This window comes from Littorina saxatilis, linkage group LG17 (assembly GCF_037325665.1).
Source record: "Littorina saxatilis isolate snail1 linkage group LG17, US_GU_Lsax_2.0, whole genome shotgun sequence".
In the NCBI taxonomy this organism is placed as follows: domain Eukaryota; kingdom Metazoa; phylum Mollusca; class Gastropoda; order Littorinimorpha; family Littorinidae; genus Littorina; species Littorina saxatilis.
Window position 1 is genome coordinate 50,553,232 of NC_090261.1, and position 7,588 is coordinate 50,560,819.

Consider the following 7,588-nt stretch of genomic DNA (forward strand, 5'->3'; position numbering starts at 1 on the left):
TCCAAATGTTGTTTCAGAAAGAATTTTGCACATTCTTCTTCTTCTTGTCGATCACACGTCTATGCAGTTGGACCGCACAGCGAGACAAATGTTGCTGTCTTCTCCAGGTCCTCCTTTCCTCCATACAGCTGGCAGCGGAGAGGCACATTTTTGCAGAATGAAATAGGTGTCACTTGCGAAATTAATTAGGCAAATTGAAATCTAACAATCTACAGATTGGTAACAATCTGTTCTGACACAGATGACTTTGAAGAAAAAGCAGCAGAAATGTCTGACTTCTTCCTTCAACGTGACTACCCATCCAGCCTCTTGAATGTGGCCTTACATAAAGTTCGCTGCATACCGAGACAAGTAGCTCTGCAGCCATCATCCACCTCAGACAGATCAGACAGACCTGTGGCAGTTCTGACCCACCATCCCCACAACCTACCTGTTCGCCACATTTTGAAAACCAATTGGTTCATCCTTAAGTCTAGCCCCTCTGTTGGTGAAACGTTCAGCCTGCCACCCTTGTTGGCCTCCCGACGGGACTGCAACCTTCGAGACTCCCTGGTTCGATCCTCTCTTCGTTCGCCAGTTCCCCTACAACCCGGCACACACGCATGCCAGAACCCTCGTTGCCACACCTGCCCCCACATTTGCCATTCTACCACTCTGACCGGCCCCCAAAAAGATTTCAACATTAAACGCACGTTCTCTTGCACCAGCCGCAATCTCATCTATGTCATATCCTGTCTCAAATGCCCCAAAGTACTCTACATTGGTGAGACCGAAAGAACCCTCTCTACCCGCTTCACCGAACATCTGGCAGATATTCGGCATCGCCGCTGTAGGTCTGTTGCCCAACATTTCAACAGCAGCAACCACACCTCCCTGGATGCACGTGTGAAAGGTGTCTGGCAAATGTACAGCACCTCCACAGACAGAAAACAAGTAGAGTCCGATTTCATATTATCCCTGGGCACATCCACACCTGACGGTTTGAATGCGAAAATGTGATGTACTTGTATTCCCCAAACATACTGTGGATTTACGGTACGTGTGTGTGTGTGTTTGTGTGTGAATGTGTGTGTGTGTGTGTGTTTATGTGTGTATTCATGTGTTTGGTTGTGTGTGTGTGTGTGTATGTGTGCATGCGTACGTTTGTTTTCCCCCCTCCCCCTTTTTTTTCCCCCTCTGTCCCCCCGTCCCCCCCCCCTTTATGAATGTGTATCACTTTTAGTCTAGTATGCCTGTGCCCATGACATCATCCAACCACTTCTCTCCCCTTTCATTCATTTCCGTTCCTAGAGTTCCTTTCCTTTTTTGCGTGTTTCCCCTCCATTTTCTTTCAAACCTTGTTCGTTCCGTGTTGCGTCTGCTTTTTGTTGTCTTTTGTGTTCTTGTTTTTCCTGATGAAGCTTCCATAAGCGAAAATTCGTACCGTCTTGTCTCGTTCTTGTATTGGTGAGTATACAGTATTCCTTTGTTTTTTAACTTTTTTCAGCAAATTGATCCAACTCTGCACAGAACGCAGCCAGGCTGTTGGTTTTTGGTATGTGTTCAAATGGAAGGATGTTCTCATGTCATATTTGTTTGTTTCGTTCATGGGCTGAAACTCCCACGGCTTTTACGTGTATGATCGTTTTTACCCCGCCGTTTAGGCAGCCATACGCCGCTTTTGGGGGAAGCATGCTGGGTATTTTCGTGTTTCTATAACCCACCGAACTCTTGACATGGATTACAGGATCTTTTCCATGCGCACTTGGTCTTGTGCTTGCGTGGACACACGAAAGGGGATAAGACACTAGCAGGTCTGCACATTAGTTGACCTGGGAGATTGGAAAAATCTCCACCCTTAGCCAATCAGGCGGCTGCGGCCGAGACTGATTGGAACTCACGACCTTCCGATTAGGCACACACAAACAAAAAAAATAGGTGTGGTTACGGTAACATAGCCCAAAAAAATAGGGTAGGAAGGTAGGCAATCACTTTTATTTTTTTAAACTTTTTTTTCTAATGTGTACAAATTAAACCTACTTGACAGGGAAATAAGTGTGCGACTCGGGCGCTTTCGCTTTCATTGCGTTTTCTGCACTCGTTTTCTTGGTTTTTGTGGGTTTTTTTTGACAAATGCAATAAAAAGTTATAGGGTCGGCCCCTAAAAATAGGGTAGGTCGGGTTACCGTAACCACACCTATTTTTTTTTTAGGCCTTAGGAGGCCGATGTCTCATTCACTAGGCCACTGCGCCCGTCTCTCATGCCATGTAAAAGCTTGGAGAGATCTGAGAGAAATGATATCATCGTGGAAGGAATGTCTGATTAATGCAGGAAGACGTGTGTGATGGTCAGGAGAACTTGGTGCACCCCAGTCGCTCCAGCTGCTTGGCGCCCTGAGCAAGGCAGTAGAAGATGACACTGAACGTCAGAAAGGAGTCCCCTGTAACGTCACAAACATCAAGAACGCATGTCATTTTGAGAGTTGAATCACAGCATCAGTTCTGATCGGCTTTGTGACTGAGTCACTTCGTCTTATTGCGTCAACGTTAATTCAGTCTTTTTCGTAAATATATATGAACCGAAATTAGATTTCACTGTTTACTTCTTTATTCATTTACTATTTATTTATTCATGTCATCATCATCGGCATCATCATCATCATCATCATCATGGGAATCTTTAAACGTGCCAGCACGAATTTAGGATTAAATATAGTCCGCCTCGTCTTATTTTCATTTGGCATTGGAAAACTACCCCACGAATGTGCACATGTGTTACCTTATCCCCTTCCCCGTCACACGTTCCTTCTCAACCCCCCCCCCCCCCCCCCCACCGTCCCATCGCCAACCATGCATCTCCCCCCTCTCCGTACTCCCGGACGGGTACTTACCTGTTTTCTTCCCAGGATCTTCTGTCCATCCTCCACAAATTCAAACTTATCCTGCAGATCAGCGGCAGTGAGCATCAAACCGAACGGAAGAATGTGTGTTTAATTGAATTCAAATGATTTTGAACTAAAGTTAAAACGTTACTGTCAGGGGATAGAAGGTATCGAAATTCGTTTCATCACTATTAAAATGCGGAGTAAGTTACAACGTCGCATTCCGGCCGAGAGCAACTGTCATGGTCAATCAGCCACAGTTAAGGAATACGTCGGGCTTCAATTACCTTTGGTCGGGCGTCAATCCCCGATGAAGACCTCGAAGTTTCAAATGGAAGCATGTTAATGTGTAATTGACGCCCGACAAAAGCTAATTGACGCCTCGTTTTGGCGCTAGACCTAGCTTTTAAAATCTAAATCATAAATTGACAGCTTGTTACACAAACATTCTTAAATCATAACAACATTCTTTTTTTTATCAAGACAAGATCAGTACAATTCGAAGTTTTGAAAGTTTGAAAAAAGGGAGCCCGGAAGTCGGTCACGCAAGGTCGTGTTAGCCCAACCAGACGAATGTTCTGCATAGCGCTGGCTTCAAGTCTTTGAAGCCAACCACCGCCAATAAGTTCGTGTGACTCGCAGCCGTGTGTTGCGTTTTAGATTCAGAGGTACACAATAACGTGCTCTTGCAGATGCAGTGAGTCGCATTGAAATCACAAACTGACGACTAAATTGTGAAAAAAAGGAAAGTGGATCACACGGGTACACGATGGTTTAGGGGTTAGATAAACCACGAAAACTGGTGTGTGGTTTACGCAAGCTAAATAGCCATTCAACGGAACTGTGTCATTGAATGCTATTAAATGCTTGCTAGTGTGTTCCATAAGGTTAGAACTGCTTTTTTCATGAGAAGATTTAAATCGTTATGTAAACCATTTGAGACAGACTGGGGCTTTAATTCTAACTCTCCGCTCCCTCAACGCCCACATACGCTCATCTGTACTCTTCCAGATTAGTTCTAACGCGCATTGGCCATTGTCTCATATCCGCACCCCGGCCGGGTCATACCTAAGACTTTAAAATTGGCAATCTAGTGGCTGCTCCGCCTGGCGTCTGGCATTATGGGGTTAGTGCTAGGACTGGTTGGTCCGGTGTCAGAATAATGTGACTGGGTGAGATATGAAGCCTGTGCTGCGACTTTTGTCTTGTGTGTGGCGCACGTTAAATGTCAAAGCAGCACCGCCCTGATATCACCCTTCGTGGTGGACTGGGCGTTAAGCAAACAAACAAACAAACAAAATCATATCCGCACTAAGTATTCGGCCATTCCCCCTGCAACCACGATGTTACCTGCACGTCAATGTTGAGAAGAAACATGGCCCTGGACACGGCGATATGGAGAAGCAGGAGGGGAGGCAGCTTCTAGCAGAAGTACGTGGAATAGACGTACCACTCGTCATTCTCCACGTCCTGAAACTAAAGACAATTTTGAAGTAAAAAAAAAATCATTGTCATAGCCGTTGTCGCTCTCTCTGTCTATGTGTCTGTCTCGGTCTCTTTGGCCTTTTCTGTCTGTCTGTCTGTCTGTCTGTCTGTCTCTTTCTCTCTCTCTCTCTCTCGCTCTGACAGTCTCTGTCTCTGCCTCTGTCTGGTCTTTCTGTCTGCGTGTGTGTGTGTGTGTGTGTGTGTATGTGTGGTGTGTGTGTCTCTCTCTCTCTCTCTCTCTCTCTCTCTCTCTCTCTCTCTCTCTCTCTCTCTCCCCCCCCCCCAAAAAAAAAGTACTGCATTTGGCTAGTTCAGAACTTCACAATCTTGCCTCTAGGCATCACAAAACAAAGAGAGAACATAAATGAACTTAGAAATACTTTCACATCTTAGACTATCTAGAGAACCATAAGCTACCCAGAGTGTTTCTCACCTGCTTTCTTCCCAGGATCTCGTATCCATCCTCCACGTATTCGAGATTATCCTGCAGATCTGCGACAATGACAAAGGTGCTTCAGATTACGTGTAAAATTTTTTACAAAAACCATCACAGATCATTCAAGACTTTAACAAAGGACAAGTTCATTTTTGATTTTTTTTTTTAAATTCCAAAAAGCTACAGCCTTTCGCCGCTTCTCGAAAAGAAAGGCATGTTTTTGCGGAAACAATTTCGCAAATTGACAAGGTGCCAGCCAGGCAAACAGAAAGGCAAACAGACAGAGACAGACTGAGAGAACCTTACAAAACATGCATTACGATTGACAATGGACTCACCCAACGATGCCAAATAGACATTGTATAACCCGTAGAGGATGCTTGACACCCCCACTACCCAGTAAGTGGTCTGTTCCCACGCCGGCAGAGTGCCTCTACCCGTCGTCCCATGGTCTCACCTCACATGCTTTGCTTCCAACACACGATGTCTTGGGACGTCTGAAATGCATATTAACATTTGTTTGGTTTTTAACTTTTAAGCGGGTACAGTCGAGTCTCTGTAAGTGGTTATTTGCAACATCTCTCAGATCTTCTCAGATGGGAAACGAGCAGCCTTCCAGTAATTTGAACACTTGCCAAAATACCACTACCTTTTCTTTTCTTCCTTCACATCTTTTCATTTTTCAATTCAAATTTAAAATGAAAACGAGAAAGATCAGTCTGTACCGCACACATTTTACCTACGCAAAGAATACGCGACTCTCGGCATCTGCGCGCAGCCTCGGCCCCACAAATCTCACAAACGTATGCAACGTGTTTCTTCTGAAGAAGACACTTATAAAGAGGGTCACAATATTTGCATATAAAACAGCTGTTGACAATGAAACGTAATTGTCAATAAATGAAGCAACATCTGCGAGCTGGTGCAGATCAAACTTTACATACCATACACAACATGACAATTATAACACTCTATAATCTGATGTGACGCTATTGCACGTTTGATATCAGTGTCATGGAGACCGATGACAGGCATCAAAGCCTAATTCCTTCTTACAACATGATCAAATGTGATTTTCGTGGAGACTGTTGCATGGACGTATCAGGTTACAAAATCCCTTACAACTACTCTAATAACTATACTTCGATGCAACGTCACAAGCGCCTGAGCCAATCAGAAACGGCTTTCCGATAGTACACTTTGGGGATGACTTTTGCGGGGTCCTGGCTGCGGTGACACTTCCCAGCATCACGTCTGTTCTTCGAGAGAGGGAATAACCAGAAGTCACAGGGAGTGAGATCGAGGCTGAAAGGTGAGTGAGGCAACACTGAGGTTATCGGTCTTTTAGTAACTCAGGGGAAGGTTGCCTAATATGATGGACCAATTTTTGTTTAATGCTGATAACTAAAGTTGGCCAAAAATTATTGCAACAAATTTCAAACACAAATTAAAGCCTTAATCCCCGTGTCATTTCATTAAAACTTTATATGCCAGTTACGGCCGTTCACTGAACCTTCAGGATCATCTTTTGGAATAAATATTTCTTTTACAGGGATCACGTGACCGCCGCTCAAGTAAGGGTACCCTCAAAATCGACCAGACAAAAACGAAAGAGCCGAATGAAAAATCGACAAAAAATCACAATTGCCAAAACTTTGCAACAGTTTGACATACGAGAACAAAGTCAAACCAATTATCTACCCTGAACAGATTGTTTTGTTTTGCTACCTTGCGTATTTCGCGTGCTATGCTATTCCTACTGATGCAGGTGTCGATCGCAAGAGCGGTCAAAAACGGGACTTTTTGCGTCAATTTTTAGGGGTATCATCACAAAAAAGGCTGCACTGTAGCAATGACAAGGTGGATTGCTTTGAAACTTTCAGAATATGTTACCAACATCCTTGAGATACTTCATGCGAAATTATGGATTGTTACAGGTATTTGTTAAAGTGTTATGCAATTTTTCGAAAGAAGTTTTAAATCTCGCCATAGCATTGTTTACTTGGGTCAAAAAAATTAATGACTTTGCATATCATTAGAAAAACGATTGATACACACACTGCGAAAGTTTTATGTGCGTATAAGCACTGACACAAGTTTGCTAGGCCTGTAAACACGCTTGATATTCAAGTTAAGCGATGATTCTGGTGCCACAGCGATGCGCAGCCAACCGTGACCGTAGCATGTTTTAAGAGGCACGCAGCGATAACAGCCTGTCAGCGCGAAACACCGTGAACGTTCCATTTTTTTCTCATGTGTTTGCATGACTAGCAAATAAACGCCAGAGGCTACACGCAAATCGCCAAATGAAACTTGGACAAAATCTGTATCAATCATTTATCTGTAGATATGCAAAGTCATGAATTTTTGTGACACAAGTGAACAATCCTATGACGAGTTTAAGAACATTTTCCGAAACATTGTGTAACATCTGGATAAACAACCGTAACGATCCAAACTTTTGCACGAAGTATTTCTAGTATGTTAGTAAAATATTTTGAAAGTTTCAAAAAAATCCACCAAGTCATTGCTAATATGTAGCGCTTTTTGACATGATACCCATAAAAATTGACGTAAAGCGTCCCGTTTTTGACCGCTCTTGCGATCGACACCTGCATCAGTAGGAATAGCATAGCACGCGAAATACGCAAGGTAGCAAAACAAAACAATCTGTTCAGGGTAGATAATTGGTTTGACTTTGTTCTCGTATGTTAAAGTTGCAAAGTTATGGCTATTGTGATTTTTTGTCGATTTTTCATTCGGCTCTTCCGTTTTTGTCTGGTCGATTTTGAGGGTACCCTTACTT

The 7,588-nt window shown here is 43.6% G+C and overlaps 1 long non-coding RNA gene across 1 annotated transcript; it reads right to left on the reverse strand.

The window, feature by feature from the left end:
- Positions 1–1,753: 1,753 nt before the first annotated feature.
- On the reverse strand, positions 1,754–4,839 carry LOC138953078 (uncharacterized). The gene is made up of 3 exons (XR_011451476.1): positions 4,780–4,839; positions 4,212–4,331; positions 1,754–2,420 (listed from the first exon to the last, which is right to left on the reverse strand). It is a non-coding gene; the product is annotated as an uncharacterized lncRNA (long non-coding RNA).
- Between the last annotated feature and the right edge of the window lie 2,749 nt (positions 4,840–7,588).